Genomic DNA, 16659 nt, shown 5'->3' on the forward strand with positions numbered 1-16659 from the left:
GAGATGGGACGATATTGAGTTGTAGTCGCGAGGACTACATGTGGGCAGGATCCTTGAGGAGTCCACCTCTTGGATCAATTCCTTGCTATGGGAGCCCAAGATTCAATAGTAGCGAGATGGACTTAGTGTCAGATAATGCAGTGGAGTGTTTGGAGGATAGATGCAGTAGCTGGGGACCAGAGACTGATCAATGCAAAGCAAGGTTTGCAGTAGCACAGTTGGCAAAATGCAGGAGTCAACAACAATGCAAAAGATTCAGAGGGATAGAATCAACAACAATCAGATTCCATCATTCATTGTATTATGCTGAACACAGTTAAGTTCAACTAATTTTGGATGTTTTTCAGTTGCTTCTCTCAAGCAACTGAGTTGCAGTACAGATGCAGTGTTAGTAGCATAACAAATGTAGTGTTTGAGAGGGAGTTGTAGTACATATGCAACAGTGGCAGTGGCAGTGTCATGGGCAGTGGTACAGTAGCAGTAGCAACAACATAGTGTTGGTGGCAGCAATAGTGCAGAAAGGAGGAGCTTCAAAAACAAAGCCGCATGCAAGTGGACATTGTTGCTAGAGCACTTTCCTCGCTAAGAGGGAGTGTTAGTTTTTTGGTAGCATCAGAAGTGTTCTAGCCTTGAAAATTCGTGGAGAGGCTAAGGAACATGAGTTCTATAGAACCCAGAAACCATTTGGTGAAATTCCACCCAGAATGCATTTTATTAAAATAATTAATATTTTTAATTGAGTTCCTAAGCCTAAACTTAGGGAAATTAAATTATTAATGAGTATTAATCAAAATATGGGTGAGAATGATCTAGAAGGCAGATCAAGTCATGTTTTAATCTTAGTTGTAGATTATAGACTTAATCTCGGTCGTTAAAGACTCAACAGGAAAAATATAAAATGGAGGTTTGGGGTTCATTTGGAAACACAGAAAGAGATTGAGGAAATCAATTTTCTGAGGTGAGAAGTTCTCAGGAGGAAAATCGATTGGGGAGATCTTATAGCTAAGGGGTAGGGAGAATCCGGGAGGAATTTCTGGAAAATACAAAATAGAGAGGCGAAGAGAGCTTGCAGAGAGGCAACACAGTAGCCGAGAGAGCTGACGCAGAAAAGCTGCCTATCACGCAAAATCCAGAATTGCCAGAACAACCGAAACTGCTTGGAATTTCTGGAACAACCGGGAGAGCTGACGCAGAGGCAGCGCAGTGGCCGGAAGAGCTGACGCAGAGGCAGTGCAGTAGCTACAATAGCTGACGCAGAGAAATTGCATGTCACACAGAATCCACAACTGTCAGAACAACCGAAATTGCTGGAACAACAGGGAGAGCTGACGCAGAGGGCAGAGAAGGTGACGCAGGGGTAATGCATAGCCAACACAGAAATAGCTGGGGTTAGCCAGTCTTGTGCTGGACCAACTGCAATTTTGCTGGGTGAAGTGAGGTAAAACTCACTCAGATTTTTCGCCAATATTTTCTTTGTAAAGGATTGCTAGATGAGCATCCTAGATTTGTATTTAGATATTTCTCCTACATAATAATAAACCCTCAGAGCTGCTGCATCGATTTTTCCGCATTGGGTTTTTCCGAGGACTATTGTGTCCAAAAAAATTGTGTTCTCTATATCTTGTTCTTTGCTTTGTGTTTTGTTTCATGAGATCAAATATTTAATTAGTGTAGGTTGCAGAAGTAATTTGCTTAAGTACTTAGAAGAATAACTTGATGAATGTAATTTAAAAATCAAGTAGGTGAAGTAGATTCAGATTTGCTGCAGTAGGGGGTTCCTTTGAGTCTAGGAGTTTTCACAACTTTCAAATGGAACATTGGCAAAGACCAATGAAATTGAAAGAGGGGGACATCATCAATGGAGGAATTCCTCCCTTTGAACTTTTCCAGCTGCCCTTGTTGATTGCACCATGATTTCTGTGAAATGATGAAGAAAACAGACTTTATCAGGAGAAATTTTGAAGTCTGGTTGACGAATCTACTTACCTAACACTTGGAATGACATCAAGGCTGCAATATAAACCTCAACTACACACCAAGACACCTTAGAGCTCCAACCTGCAAATAAGATGAGAATAAAAGAGGGACATACCTTTTTTGAGAGGACATGTGTCATAAGTCAGAACATGTCTAAGGCACATGTTGGACACGAATCTGGTATGTGTCCTATGAACAGGACACATGCGAAACTTGTGCCCAATACATGTCTTGTTGAATCGTTGTCTGACACATGGGATATGGAACATGTAGCCCACTAGGGGCATGTCTTATGGCTTATCTTGTAACTCAGCTTAAAATGTTTTGGTAACTTTAGAATTTCACAATGCATGCTTAAGCGTTTCAGGCTTGTGACAAGATCTATTTGTAAGACTGTCATGATGTAGTTGATCCTTTATTACTATGTTGAACGAAGGATCAACTATGCATGCACTCTAGTTTGAAAAGCAGAGTGGGACTTCTAGAGTCTTTGCTACCTCATGACCCGCGTAGTTTTATTACCTTGATAAGTTGTTCGAAGCTTGGCATCAATGGCTTCAGTATTTGCATTTTCAATTCTTTTAAGTATGTCCATGAACATCTGGATTTAGCTTGAAATAACAGTAATGTGCAATATCCAATCATATTACAGTAAAAGCAAGTTAGTTAACAGCCTGAAGTATTGGAGATCAGTTAAGATTTCTCCAGGAAAGCCACATACCTACATATATGTCCCATGAATACCACCCCCCCCCCCCCCCCCCCCCCCCACCAGTGGCTTAGTTCCATTATCTTAATAAGTTGTTCAAAGCTTGGCATAAGTGGTTTAAGTATTAACATTTTGAATCCTTCTAAGTATGTCCATGAACATCTGGATTTGGCTTGAAATAACAGTGATGTGCTATTATCGATCAAACCACAATAAAAGCAGGTCGGTCAACAACCCGAAGTCTTGGAGGCCAATTAAGAGTTCTCCAGGATAGCCACATACCTACAATGCATGCTTTAACCATTTCGGGCTTGTGACGAACTAGACAAGATCTATTTGTAAGACTGGTGTGATATAGTTGATCCTTTACAACTATGTTGAATGAAGGATCTGTTACCCACCACTTTGTGGGTAATATCCCCTAGGAGAAGTTTTTCTCCAAGATGGTCCTTAGCTGACAACCAACAACCCCTTGCAGCCACTAGATAGCTCGATGTGCCATCATCTCTGCCACTTGAGCCAGCCATGTGGTCCCTCGCCCATCTGTTATGATTGTATGTTTGAAGGCGGGCCTCCCAACCCCAAAGGTATGGCTTCTTCATTGGTATAATTAAGTAATTTTCCTTACTTGTCATGGGCACTTTTGGGCATGGATTGGTGGGGGAATTCGGCGGAAAGAGTGGGCTAGGTCTGTACTCTTGTCTCCACTACTTGATTTTGTGGTTAACCTTGTATCCTAGTATTGTGGGATCTCCTTTACTGGCCATTAGCTTTAGGGTTGGCACTACATGATAAATCTTGATTATGGTTGCGTGGTCCCACTCAATGTTTTACAACTCCGACTCCGACTCCGACTCGGCCGAGGATCGACTCCGACTCCGACTCCGACTCCGACTCCGACTCCGACTCGGTAATGACTCGGCCGGCTCGATTTCAATGACTCGGTCGTTGTAAAAAATACATTAAATATTTATTTTTTTTATAAAAAAACATAATTTTAAATATTTTAAACATAATTTTAAAGATTTTCATTCATGTTTCCAAACACACAGCATTATAATATAGATGGAAGACAACATATGATCAAAGTAGGCTCATGAACCAATCCATTATTTCAAAATGGTACCCAATGGCAATACATAGTCAACTGTCATACATGATCAAAGACTCAAAACAAAATACAAATAACCAAGGAGGCTAGAAATGGCCTCTACAACAAAAGTAAACTGTGATGCTGACCAGACTCCAATACTAGTACTACTGGCTAGTAGCTACTGCCAGAGGAGCCAAGATCATCTCGACCAATCTCTGGATCAGACTCATCATCATCATCAGAGTCAGACAAGGGGCCCCATGCCTCCTCATCATCATCGTCTCCAACTGCAACTGTAGAAGTGGTGCCAGTACCACTAGTAGGCTGTGCAGCAGATGCAAGCTGAGATAGAGTAGATATGCGGCTGCGCTTCTGTCGTGGCTGAGCAGAGGAAGCACCTACAACTGGAGTCCTACTCCTTGCTGCCGCTGGCTGTGAGACTGAGGCTGGTGGATCGGGATCTGCATTCAACTGAACAGGCTGAATTTGATGTTGCAGTTCAAGTTCATCAAGATCCTCATCAGGATCAAACTCTGGTGCACGACTCTCCACTACCCAATCTGATGTTGGATCAATGTCTTCCAACACAATGGGATCTGAATCAGGTCTTTTGTTCAGCAATTGGTTCCGTCTGAGCCGAAGGTTGTATTGGACAAAAACTAGATCATTCAACCGTTTTTGCTCCAAACGGTTTCTCTTCTTTGTGTGAATCCTCTCAAAGACAGACCAATTGTGCTCACACCCAGATGCACTGCAAGTTTGACTCAAAATACGAATTGCAAACTTTTGCAATTGAGGGCACTGGCCACCAAAGGCCTCCCACCATTGTGCTGCAAAAAACATAGGAGTGTAATGAATTATGAGTTAGATGAAGGCTGAAGCTCAACAAAATTACAAATTATATCTAACTTTCAAATTATAAATGATTTAACAAACTTTAGTCTTTAATAAAAAAAGTAAAACTGTAAAACCATTAAGAAATTGAAAATTGAAATTTTTGTTTACCTGGCTCATCTGCTTCTCTTGCAATCTTTGCTAGGTTCTTCCCAAAGGTACCTGTTGCATTGCTGAAGGATGTGACCTGTTGATGTATCTGTAGCTGATCAGACTCCGATGGGATCATGCGTTCAATGCAATCAACCAGTCCATCTCTGACCTCCCCCCTCAAAGCTCCTGACTCCTTAGCTCTATAATGATACCGTGGGTTCAAAAAATACCCAGCTGCATGTATAGGGCGATGGAGTTGATTGTTCCATCTTTCATCAATGATTGCCCAAATGGGCCCATACTTTGCCACTCTATCCTTGTATGCTGTCTTTATTTGCTCCTTTGCTTGATCCATAGCCTCATAAATGAAGCCCATAGCCAACCTTTCCCCATCCACCAACCGCAACACCTTAACCAGTGGCTCAGCAAGCTTCACAATCTCTGCTGCCTTTCTCCAAAAAGTTTCATCATGGACTTTCCTTTTCAATTCTCTGCCTTCTGGTTTGTTAGACCAATTGGTTTGATTCCATTCATCACTGGAAAACATCTTTTGCAAGTTTCTATGTTGGGTGTTAGTGTCAGTCTTTACAGCCTTCCTCCAGTGATCAAATATGCTCTTATAAAGTGATTTTGAAGTGTCAAGGTCAAATTTTGTCATTTCAGTGAGTCTTCAAGCAAAATTTGGTCACTAGGTATTAGGTCTAGGGTTTGCTTTCACTTTTTTCAAAGTTTGCCCAAATGTCAGCCTATGTCATCATTCAGCTGAGCCTATCATCATTCAGAGGGTTGTCATTATCATGTCAGTGTCTAATGGGTCATTTTACACCATGTTCATGCTTCAGTTGTGCCTAGGCAAGCTCATTTCCCTCTCCTAGGGTTTTGAAAGCTAATTTCTCTTGGATGGTCAAATTACCGGCAAAACTTGTTTCCTGATGTTCATACACCTTCCCCTATCCTTAAAGTACTTTATCAAACACTTCCCATCCCTTACATCCGCCAAATTCCTCATTTTTGCACAAACCCTAGTTTCTAGCTACAACCTGGCAATTTTCTAGGTTTGGCCTGTGTTTTGTCCTTTTCGACCCCTTCCCCTCACTCAATCTCTGAGATTCCACTTTCCCCTGCTTCCTAACATCCCTCCCCACTCCCAAAAATTTCCCCAAGAATTTAGAAGCCCTCTATCCCCTTCATTTCGCTCTATTTCGACAAAATCCCTTGTTTCACACATCGGGACAAGTCTCACTCAAAAGCTGTTTCTGAGCAATCAAAGATGAATTTTGAAAAACTGAGAGAGGTTTTTGTCCACAACATGCCAAGGAAGAAAAACCTCTTTCACTTTTTACACAGGTGTCATGGTTTGAGAGAAATGTCAAAAATACCGGCGAGAACGAAGGTGCTCCAAGGACGGTTGGCCAAAGCACAAAAACAAAGGAAAACGCCCGATCCAATCCAAATTTTGGCCAAAGCCTCTTTGACTGAGCATGGTACTTGATTGGGGACTCCCAGCCCAAATTTCAAGAAATTTGGAGAAAATTTTGTCATTTGTGAATTTTTTGGTAAAATTACAGGTTTTTCCCAAGAACTGGTCTCACCCTGGGTGAGACCAGTTTGGAGGACTGCTCGGAATTTTGAAAACTTGGCATTTTTGGAAAGGGAATTCAAAAAGAAAAATTACCAATACTTGGGAGAAGCCTGATTTTGAGTTTTGAGCCTCCAAAAGCTCAAAATACATCAAAAAAATGACTTTCTGCCCACTTTTTGAGTTGCAGAAAGTGACCTTGGGAGAAATGGTTTTTGAGGGGTCAAATCAACACCAAATTCAGAAATTCCACTTGGGATGGAAAGTAGACAGACCAAGCTTTCCAATGAGCCATCTTGCACCTGATTTGGATCAGTGGAACCCACTCAAAAACCGCTGCAAAGGGGCGCGACCAGAACTTCCAGGGGCGCGACCAGAACTTCCAGATTTGCCAGAATTGCCATTTTCGGTCAAAAAACACTGTTTTGACTATGGTTGACCATTTTTACTTGTAGATGATGGATGAATGTAATATTTTCATGGCACTTTGATAGGTTTTATCTTTCTTTACTCTTCTAGAAGCTTCTTTGATGTAAATAGTGAATAATTAATGCATGGATGAGTTAGCTAAGTAATAGAGGCAAGTTGTTGGGCTGCCTATTTTCTAGTTCTTAGTTTAGAATTAGTTCAAACTGCTCCTAGGAAGCTGAGCTCGACCCCTAGAGGTGGGGAAAGGAGTTAGATGGTCTAGGAGGTCTATATTATGCTCTCTCCTTCTCATTTTCATGGTTGGACTCTTGTGGAAGGAAGCTTTATTGTATATTGTGCATCTATTTCTGCAATTTGAGGCAAGGAAAGCCAGGGTTTTACAGACATCTTTGAGGATTCTTGTGGACTGATATGTTAATGGTGTGTTCTCTACATGTTCTTGTAAGTTTGTTTATGTATTTCATATCTCTCTTATGCTTCTAAATTGGACAGATGAAGTGGTAAAGTTGAATTCATGTTTTAGCATGCTCAGCTTTTTAGTTTGTTCAATTTTAATGTTTTCTACTGTCTAGAGAGGATTCAAAATGTGTGTTTGCCCTCTTTAGCTCCTCCTCTATCATCTCTGATCATCCATCATCAAATTAAAGCATCAGCACTCGCTCCTACCTTGCCCCTTAGATTCCCCTGTGAAAACTGTGCTCAATCCCCGCACCTTGAATTGCACTTCCACCAATTGCCACCAAAACCCCCACAAATCATCAAATCAAACCCCCTATCAATTTACTAGCCTAAAATCTTTATTTTTAATTGGTCAGCTCAATCCTATTGAAAGATCTATCGAATCTGACCCGAGAGAGCCTTCTCATACCTCGTAGGGCTAGCTACGAGGTGAAATGGTTTGATGTAGCCTTGAGAGTTTGTCTATCTCAGCCTAGGTGAATTCCAAGCGCTAACATTGGGAAAGCATAGATTGCAATGTCAAAAAATGTGTAGCAAATCTAGTGATGGCAGGCCTAATAATATCCTTGCCTCCAGTGTGTTTCCTCATGAGACTCAAAACCAGTGTATGATTGTAGATAAATTTTGTTATGCTTTTGGCATTATCTACAGTGTTTCTGACCCAATCTAATTTTCCAATATCCTCAAGCATGAGGTCTATGCAATGTGCAGCGCATGGGGTCCAAAAGATGGTCTTGTGTTTTTCCTCTAACAGTTTACCAGCAAGAACATAGTTAGAGGCATTGTCTGTGATGATTTGAACAACATTAGCCACCCCCACATCCTCAATAACCTCATCCAATAGCTGAAACAACAAGTGGCCATCTTTTACCTTATCAGATGCATCAACTGATTTTAAAAACATGGTTCCCTGTGGGCAGAAGACAAGAAAGTTTATGATGGTACGGTTTCTTTGATCAGTCCATCCATCTGACATGATGGTACACCCTGTTCTTGCCCATGAGTCCCTGAACTCTTGCAAATACTCATTAATGGATTGAATTTCTTTCTGCAAACGAACCCCCTTTAGCTCTTGCATAGTAGGGCCTTTGAAGCCTTTTCCAGTAGCATGTATGGCATCAAACATAGGCTCATAATATGGTGAACGAGCAGCATTAAAGGGGATATCAGCATCATACCACCATCTAGCTATGTAGTCACAAGCAGTCTCCCTCAATTCTTTCTTCCAATGGTCATCTAAAGTGGGCTGAATTTGACCTTTACTAACTTCAGGACCATGTGCATCTGATGGAGAGGAGGGAGTGAAATAACTTTTGATAGTCACATCACCCTTCATTCTACCCTTTCCCTTATCTTGAACAGAACCAAAAGAGGGAGGAACATAACGGAAAGGGTTGGATGCCTTAGTTTGAGGGATAGAGGAAGAACGCTCAAAATCATAGTGGGGGTTGGTAGCCATCATTCTTTGTATCTCCCTCTTCCTCCCAATCTCAGCCTGTATCTCTTGTTGCCTAGCCTTATCTTCTTTAAATTTTTCAAAGCTGGCCACCAAATTCTTTCTAATCTCCTCAATTTCATCAGAGGGACATGCGGTAATTTGGCCTTTAATCCTTGCCAAGTGTTGTTTCAGCGTATGAATCCCCCCAGGACTTGCCTTAATTTTCTTATGGCAAAACTTGCAACACATCTGACTATCAACCATTTCAACATATGCCCAAGCAGGATCTTTTGCTCGAGGTGCCATTTTTTGACTAGGAAAACAATCTGAAAATGAAAAAAAAAAATAAAAATTGATTCAATGTTCATTTATTTGACAAAAAACACTCTCCAAGCTTTCTTGATATGCACCTAAAATTTACTAAGCAAAAATAGATTTGTAAGGGTGGAAAAAAATACCTCCAGGCACAAACTGCCTCCTCAAGCTTGCTCCAAAAATCAGCTCCTCAATGCTGCTCCAAAACAAGCTCAAGAACTGCTCACTAATTCTCAAAGAAGACTCTCACTCAAATGCATAAGACTGCTGTGAGTGAATGAGAGCATTTGGCTGTCTTAAATAGGGTTTGGGAGGGGGAAATGGACCCCAAAAGCACTTAACAATTTACCTAAACCCTTTGGAATCCATAAACTGATTTTAACTTTACCACAAATCCAAAAAAAAGTGAATAAATTTTATTTTTTACGCTGCCCAGCCGTCTTTCATTGACTCGGCCTGGTCAATACGGACCCGGCCTGGTTGACCGAGTCATAGTTGACTCGGTCAACCGAGCCGGGTTGCTGGCCTGGTCACAAAAATTTTGAACGGCTCGGTATGACTCGGCCGTTTCCGAGTTGAATCCGCCGGGTTGTAAAACAGAGGTCCCACTTTCTGACACCATATACATCACTCTCTTCCATTCATTTTAACCCCTTTCATCATTTTACCCAACCGGGTACACATATGTCCACTGGGTCCACATAGGGTTAGCTTCCCCCTCCCCTTGTCCATGCCTTGTGTCGAGCCTGGAACGATGTTCGAAGGTTGATGCAGCTAAAAGAAAAGAAAAAGCATAATTTGGCCACTCTTGAGTCTCAACAAGAAATGTACCACAAAATGCAAAAGATGGTTGAGACATACAAATTTAGCACGTGTGAAAAAGCTAAACATGAGCTCTTCCCCTTGTTTGTGACCATCAACCTGGTTCCTATGGGCCCTAGATGAGCCCCCTCCATCATTAAGGAACCCATGATTGTCCCAACCCCTAGGGGCCAATGAAATGCACCACCTCAAAAGGGGGTACCTATTTCTACATCCTACACATCATGTTCTCATCCCTTGGAGCTTCGAACAATTATGAAGAAAAATCAATCAAAGCCAAAAGGCATGTGAAGAAGAGTGGGAAAACAAAGGCTGGGGTAACTCATGCACCACAATTTTCTCCCTCGTACACTCATATGCCCAGGCAATGTTACTTGGGAGCGAGAGCGAAAGCAGGGAGTGGGAGCGAAAGCGGGGAGTGGGAGCGAAAACGGGAGCAGGAGCGACATTTTGAAAAGCTCCCGGTTTGGGAGCGAATCCTTGAGCGATATATATATATATATATATATATATATATTATTTATTTATTTATTTATTTTTTATTTTTTATATTTTGATACATATATGTCAACAAAAACATGTAGAATGATGAATTAGATATAAAAAGCATAGATTGATCGTTGAACCATCAACCATATAACATCAATCATCTAGAAGTTATAATCTTCATCAACCACGTCCACAAGTTAGTAACATACAACATATTGAGTCTAGTGAATCATGATTCATCAATCTTAAAGTTTCAACTTCAAGCTTTCAAAATTGAAAATTCAATATATAACATTTATCATCATTGATCACCAAAGTTGTACTTGTAAGCTAAGTTTAAAGTTTAAAGTTTAACCATTACAAGAAATAATATCTAACATGAAATGAAATGTTATAAAATGAATTATGAAATGAAATGAAACAAATTTCACAAAGCATCATATTAATAATTCAGAATCATTACCAATGAGTTATAATTGCCAACTTCAAACTTCAAACTTAAATTGTCACAATAATATATTGTTTACAAAAAATATCATTATGATATGAAAGAGTCAAGACTCAACAATTATGAAAACTAATAGAAACTAGAAAAGACAACTATAAATCTATTATCTACTACGACATGTGGCCCTTGCCACGAGAAGCGTCTAATGTATGAGCAGGTCGTGGTGGTCTTCTAGGAGTTTCCCGCACAAACCGACGACCAGAACTAGAAGGCACATGCCCTCCACATGAGGGTGTAGATGGAGGCGGCGACAACAAAGGAACAAGACTCGGAACTCGAGCATTGCTATTGGATAGGGGAGGTGGCATGGTTGTTGCTTCATCTTCCTCTCTTATAAGTTCCGCTTCTAGTTCTTCAAGATGTATAGTGCCATCCTCCAAATTATCATCCTCTGGGTGGTTGTCCCAAATTTTATATGTTGGATCCTCATAAGCCCGGTCACAGTAATGACTCAACAACCTCAAGTTGTAGTGCACATAAACCAAACTTTCTGCCCGGTTTTCATTGAGTTTGTTTCTTTTCAAATTATGTATGACGCTGTAGGTGCTCCAACACCTCTCCGCAGAAGAAGTATTTACAACCTGTGAGAGAACTTTTTTTTCCAATTTTGGCAAAAGTCCATGGCCGCCATATGATTCCCACCATGTGAGAGCATCAAATCTATCTCTATCTTCCATTGCATGAAAGGTACCAAACAAACTAGTGCAATTGAAGTATCTGCCTATTTCAAGATGCACACTAGCACATTCCTCCTTGTCAAGTACCAACTTTTCTAATGCTTGCAAATATCTTGTAGATACCTCTTCATCTATATGGGGTTTGGCCCTAACCCCACCCCCTGGTGCAGGTTGGCCCAACCAAGATGTAGAGTAGTATTTTGGCGTAAGGATATATGCCAAGCAATGTAGTGGAACATTAAATTTATCCCACCGTATACACACACAATCGTGATCATTGTATACAAGTTGGGATCATTGCTATGAACAATATCGATTGTGAATCATTGTATACAAGTTGGGATCATTGCTATGAACAATATCTTTTATTTGCCCCAAAATGGTATCCATCTGCTCATACACCTTGCCAATCAATGGTTTATCTGTATTTACAAACCGAATCATGTGACAAATGGGCTTGGTGAAATCCAATACTTGCCTCACGCGTGCCCAAAACATACCATCAAGAGCGGCCTCCTCCACCTGTTCAAAACCTTGTTTGTCAGCTGCATTTGTAGCCCTTTCCTTTAATACCTGCCAGTGTGGACTTGATACCATGCTAGCCAATGACTCGCTTACCTTCAAAAGGCGCCTGAAGGTGAGGTAATAGCTACCAAATCTAGTCCTCGCAATCTTCAACAACTCCAATCTTGAGTGACTGCGGAAAAGGCCATGGGTATTGCTATGATTTGTAATAAATTTTATCATTTGTTTGCCTTTCTTGTACAAATCACCAATCCATTTGTATTGTTCGTTTTTGTTCTTAACAATATCATGCATCAAAAGGTTCAATGTGTGAACCAAACACTCAGACCAAAATATGTTGGGGTATTTATCCTCAATAATTGCTCCCGTTGCCTTACAGTTAGGAGCATTATCAGTGATGACTTGGATGACATTGTATGGCCCAATACGGTCAGTTGTTTCAAGTAATGGTTCTGCAATGTTGATGCCGGTCTTGAACTTGTCTGAGTAATCATATGCTGAAAGAAAGATGGCACCACTAACAGACACAACAAGAACATTTATCAATGGCATGCCTTTTATATTTGTCCATCCATCAGATACAATGGACACCCCATGGTTGGTCCAAGAACTTGTCATTTTATTTAAAGAATGTGATATTTTTGCTTTTTCATGATCAAGTCCAACGGTTCTTACCTTGTCATACCCAGGGCTCTTGTATCCTTTAGGGGCATCATTTATGGTAGAAACCATTTCGTGCCAATAAGGTGAGCGAAGAACATTGAATGGTATCCCACATGCATAGAGAAACCTGTAAACTTTTGAATCCACATCATTCCTACACCCTTCATCAAGGAAATTTGATATGCTTCTATGCCTTAAACCTGGTGACCCTGTGCCTCCATATCCACTGCCTTGGGAGGATGCTGAAGGAGTTATTTGTGCATGTGATTGTGAGCTTGGTTCAAAGAAACCCTTTGATTTTTTAGATTTGTATTGGGCTTCCTCCTCTTCCCTTATGTATTTGGCTCTATTTGCTGCTGACACACCTGTACAAGTTTTGATTCCTATTTGTTTATCTCCGTCCCATGGCATTTTCCTGCAGAGGTGTTTTCTGGCACGGGTGTATGAACCTGTGTAATTCAATGTTGCAATGGGGGCAATGAAATTTAGTGGTTCCACCCCCTTTCCCTGCTATAGGCCTGTTAACATATTTCCACTATGGGGTTTGGTCTTGTTTAGTTTTTTGAGCTGACTCATGTTCGCTCTCCTCCAGCTCCTCCTCACCGTGGTTTTCATCAAATCCACTATGTCCCCCTTCTTCATTCCCTTCTTCATTTTCAATTTCAACCCTCCTTTTTCTACTCTCCAGCACGATAATAACCAAAAAAGGAACCAAGAAGAAGAAAATGCCAAAAAATATAACCACATTATGTTTGAAATTTAAAGTTTTGAATCTGCAAAATTTAAAAAAATGGAATGGGAATGGGAATGGGAAATAGAGAAAAATTTATTTATTTATTTAGGAATAAACATTAAAAAAAAATTGCTAGACACTATTCAATTTTGTAGAGCCTACCTCTTTGGCGTCCAATCTCCCCTTGCAAGCTCTTCAATCTCCCCTTGCTCCTTGCTTTCTCTTGCTCTCTCACTCTCTTGCTCCTTGCTCTCTCTTGCTCCTCACTCTCTCCTCACTCTCTCCTTGCTCTCTCTTGCTCTCTCCTTGCTCCTCACTCTCACCCTCTCTCAATCTCAATCTCAATCTCACTCTCACTCTCACAATGATGAAATGAAATGAGGGAGGGTCTATTTAACCCTCCCTCCCTCACTTTATTTCCACAAAAACATTTTCTTTCCGCCGATTTTTATTTTTATTTTATTTATTTATTTTTAATTAATTAATTAATTAATTAATTAATTAATTTATTTTTTCGCGCGTCTTCGCTCCCGTTGCTCACTCTCATTGCTCCGGGAACGATTTTTATAACCCAGGAGCGGTTGGGAGCGATCGCTCTCTGACTGCTCCCAGAGTGACGGGAGCGATCGCTCCCTGACTGCTCCCAGAGTGACGGGAGCGATGCTCCCTGTTTCGCTCCAGAAATAGGCAGGGAGCGCAAATATTTTACGGGAGTGTGCTCCCGAGTCGCTCCCGCCTGGAGCGCAGATTGGGAGCGGGGTCGAGGGGGGGGTGCTCCCTCGCAACACTGTGCCCAGTTGTGGGCTTTTTTTATTATAGTTACCCTTGTACCATGACATGTGGCTTGGAGCATTCCCTTTGATCCCCACTCTGCTCCATCACTATATCATTTTTCACCTACCACCTGATGGATGTAGCATGGACATGTCACCTCCTTTAAAGGCTGAAACTAGCTAATAGGGTCCTTGATTAACCCCCTTATTGAGATTGGAGACACTTGTACATGCCAAGACCCACTATGGAAGGGCATGTCACCATGAAGTGCCCCATTGGCTCCATGACTTGTGAGCTCTTTTTCTTAGTTATTCTAATGATTTGTTGTATTGGAGGGAAAGGTGATGCATTGGATCTTATGTAGGATTGCAGGTGGGTCATCATTTAGGGCTTGGTCTCCCTATATGGGGTCCTAGCCCTCTAGAGGGCCACATTGGCACTTGCAAGATGAGCGTTGAGAGCCATGGGCCTCCACCATAGCAGAGATTACTTCATGGATCCCCAATGTTGTTCATTGATTGCTCATGTTCCAACTTTTGGATGAGAATGATGCACTTGGTTCACCATGCCTAGTTGGCTCCACACTTGCACCATTCACTTGGCAAATGTTCCATGATCTAGATGAGGATGTGTCTCACTGCAGGAAACAAAGGGAGGGCTTATGTCATCATACTAGCCATTACAGATGGTTTACAAGCGTTATCGATCCACTTGGAGACCCATGAGGATGACATTGTGCCGTCACACCCACTTGGGAGCACCATAGGTGACATTCTTGGTAAACAAGGGGCCAACCCCTTATCCACTATGTTTTGGAGACTTTTCTTTCAGTTTGGCACATTTGGACTCCTTTAGGCTTCTTCAATGGCCCAACGACTCATCATGTTCATTATTTTTCTATTGGGAGGCTTTTCATTATATTATTGAGCTATCTTGGTGGGCTTGCCACCAAGTCATATCATTATTGTACATTATTTTATTATTAGGGGTATTATTAGGCTAATTAGGCAAATCGAGTCCCCTTTGGACTTGTATAAATAGATGAGAGGTGATTCATTTTTCTCATCATCACTTGGATTGGATTGGTATCTCTTGAGATATTTTCGTACGTTTTGCTGGGCAAATGTTTTGGAACTTTCTTGATGCACTATGATGTTTGGATTTTCTCTATTGCCTTTGGAGCTTCTTTCTAATGCAAAGTTGATGAATGGATATATTCTCTCTCTCATGTAAGTATAATTTTGATGCTATTCTTGTTATTTTACTGGTTTAATGCATGTAATGGTTATTATTATTCGTGTATGGGTTAAAATAAATGTGAAATTCTTCTGGGAACGTTGAATAAGTGATTCAATGCATGCGTTGTACTTGAAGAGAGTGGGTAAATGTTCGTAGAGGCACCTAATAGGTTTTAAATCTCACTTACCCTTGAGTAGGCTAGCGAAGGTTAATTAGGGATCCTTAGCTCACGAAAATTTTCGCTCCATCAATCCCAAGCAATAAGGCATTGATCCTTATATCCCTTTGGTGGTCAAATTTACCTCTCTTTTCTTCACTTTCCAAATTCTAGGCCTAACAATAGTAGGTCACCTAGGGCATCATATAAATTTCATTGTAGACATCCAAACCCCTTGATTTTTGGTCCGCTACTGCGCTGGGGTTTTCTCTAGAGGTCCTACAAATTTCAAGCAATTCTGACAATGGAATCTTGAGACATATCAAGCCCTAGCCACAAGACCAACTCTTGCCATGGGTTGATTTTGGTTTAGTGTCCTCATTGGGATCCTTGCATTCAAATCTCAAAAGAAAATTAGTCCTTTTATCCTATTTTCCTCCCTAATTAGGTCTAGCCCCTCGTTGATTGATCAACTCCATACCCTTGGCCTAGTCCAGGTCCACTTGGGTTCTTTGCGGTCTTGCAACTCTATAACTCAAATTCCACAAGGGTTATATAAAATCCACTTCTCCACAAGGATCCTTAAGTTTAGGAAGCCCCTTATCAAGGCATATCCTCTAAACCTAGGCTCAAGTATTCCTAGAGAGCCTACCACCTTGCTTTTCAAGCAAGTAAGCTATTCAATTGAGTCTCTCCCATGAATAGGCTTTAGGAATCACCTCATATCTTATCATTGATCCATCCATTCTTGTGATTCCTCTCATACCTGGACTCCTCCCATCGGTGAAAGTCCGTAAAGAGAAGGGAGCATTAGCTGAGGTGACAGTGGGCTATCGCTCTGTTGTTTCTCCTTGACCTAGTAGTTGCTCTATAGAATCCCCTCCTAGGACCCCTGCTAGTTTGAGCGGTAACATGAACAACTATGCATGCACTCTAGTTTGGAAAGCAGATTGGGACTTTATTATCTCCCTAGTTTTATTATCTTTATAAGTTGTCCAAAGCTTGGCATAAGTGGCTTTAGTATTAGCATTTGCCAATCTTTCTAAGTACATCCATGAGCATATGGATTTAGCTTGAAATAACTGT

General features: G+C 41.1%; 1 protein-coding gene across 3 annotated transcripts in view; it reads left to right on the top strand.

Annotated features, from left to right (window-relative positions):
• LOC149160944 (nardilysin-like) overlaps positions 1–16659 on the top strand; it is a 413290-nt gene that overhangs the window by 317144 nt on the left and 79487 nt on the right. The window lies entirely within an intron of this gene.

The sequence above is a fragment of the Pinus tabuliformis genome, chromosome 5_2, assembly GCF_031772625.1.
Source record: "Pinus tabuliformis cultivar Carrire ecotype Pingquan chromosome 5_2, CPIR1, whole genome shotgun sequence".
NCBI classification, from domain to species: domain Eukaryota; kingdom Viridiplantae; phylum Streptophyta; class Pinopsida; order Pinales; family Pinaceae; genus Pinus; species Pinus tabuliformis.